General features: G+C 46.9%; 1 protein-coding gene across 1 annotated transcript in view; it reads right to left on the minus strand.

Annotated features, from left to right (window-relative positions):
* EDA (ectodysplasin A) overlaps positions 1-1,829 on the minus strand; it is a 558,670-nt gene that overhangs the window by 200,681 nt on the left and 356,160 nt on the right. The window lies entirely within an intron of this gene.

Consider the following 1,829-nt stretch of genomic DNA (forward strand, 5'->3'; position numbering starts at 1 on the left):
GAGCACTCTGGTTGCATGTACTTCTTCCAAGACAGGCTGGTTTGTCGTTTTAGCAGTCCATGGTAATTTCAATATTCTCCAAGATCACAAATCAATTGTAATAGTTCCGGCAGAACATAAGATGGTGCCTGGCCAATTCAAGTGGCTCCCTCCCAGGCTTCTCGTTGACCAACTCTCTCCACTTTCACACCCTCCTGCATGCTCCAAAAGCCTCCTGCACACACCAAAGCCTCTTCACCCCTACCTCATTCAAATTTTCCAACCAGGAGTTCTCCCACCCCTAGCTCTCCTGCCCCAAGCTACCAGTCTCTCCTGCTCTTAACTAACAGTCCCCCCCCCCCCCGAGAGTATAACTCTATGTGCCTCCTTCATATTGGCACTACTCTCGCCATTTTTGGTGTAGCCTGGAAGAATTTGCTTCCCAATAAAGCCTGATACATGATACACTTGTTTTAGCCCATTTTTTCTATATTTTGGTGCCAAAACTGGGGAGGGTGCATTGCTCGGACTACCAGGACTCTCTTGGGTTGATTGTCGTCCTGGCATCCCCTCCTGGGCCTGCCAAAGCAGGAATCTTCCATGGATCTTATCGCCTTGCAGTTACAGACTCTTCATGCACACACACTGGTTGATTTTGGGTGAGTGTTTGAGTTCCCTTCCATGAGTCCTCTGCCATCTCTCTACGACCTTTCAGAAAGGTACCTGTCTGGAAATCCTGGTACCAGGTTGGTGGATTCTTAGCCCCTGGGGCTTCAGGCTAAGAATCCTGACCTGCTTCCTTTTCTCTACTCCGGAGTCTAACAGACTCAACGAAGATACTCTTTATGCCCGTTTTTCTCCTTAGGAGGTCAAATTTACCCACCCTCCCACCATGGGAAATAATCAATCCCAGCCACTTCAAACTTCACCTCTAGGGTGCCTACTGACTAACTTTAAAACCTCTGGATTTATACCCAGACATTAAGCCTAAATGTCTAATCTTTTAATTCAATCAGGTTTGGCCTCAATACAAACTAAACAATGACTCAAAATGGTCAGAAAATGGCTCTTTAGAATTCAACATCCTCTAAGACCTTGATAAATTCGTCAGCATAACGGCAAGTACCTAGAAGTTCCCAATGTGCAGACTTTTTTCCACCTCTGTTCCCACCCTCTCTATGACCAAACTGCCCTACTTCCCAACTCCTACTGGCTAAGGAGAAGACCCTTCTCCCAGAAAATAAATCTTCCCTTGATCTGTCCAATCATGTCCCTCTGCCCATACCCACTCCTGCTCCTCCTCCTCCTCCATCTGCTCCAGCTTTCTCCCTTCCTCCTCCGTATAATCCTCCTCCAGTCTCATCCTTAACCCTTCTGCCCCCTCTGATCCATCATCTTCTCTTACATTTTCCTTTTCCACCACCTCTGACCCTCAATTTTCTGATCCACCATCTTCTCTTCCATTGTCCCCTCCCCCTTCTTCTTCATCACCATCTTTCCTCCTGTTGCCATCTTTTACACTATCTACCCCCCCCACACACCATTTTCTCCACCCCCCCACCCCTTTTGTGCTCAGCCCTTCCCTGCTCAAAAGCCTCTTCTATATACCCCAAAATTCCACTTTTAGACCCTCCCTCCCTTCTCCCTCTCTGAGGTGGCAGGGGTTGAGGGACTTGGAGAGTACACATCCCCTTTTCTCTTTCTGACATGTTGGTTCTCAAAAAACATCTGAGACCCTTTTCCTCTAGCCCAGACACTTATATTAAAGAGTTCAGATATCTTAATCAGTCTTAGGACCTTACCTGGACATTTATATTATTCTTACAGCTACATTATCCCCTGAAAACAGG

The sequence above is a fragment of the Echinops telfairi genome, unplaced genomic scaffold (genome assembly GCF_000313985.2).
Source record: "Echinops telfairi isolate 266 unplaced genomic scaffold, ASM31398v2 ScPeMD7_7415;HRSCAF=8453, whole genome shotgun sequence".
Taxonomy (NCBI): domain Eukaryota; kingdom Metazoa; phylum Chordata; class Mammalia; order Afrosoricida; family Tenrecidae; genus Echinops; species Echinops telfairi.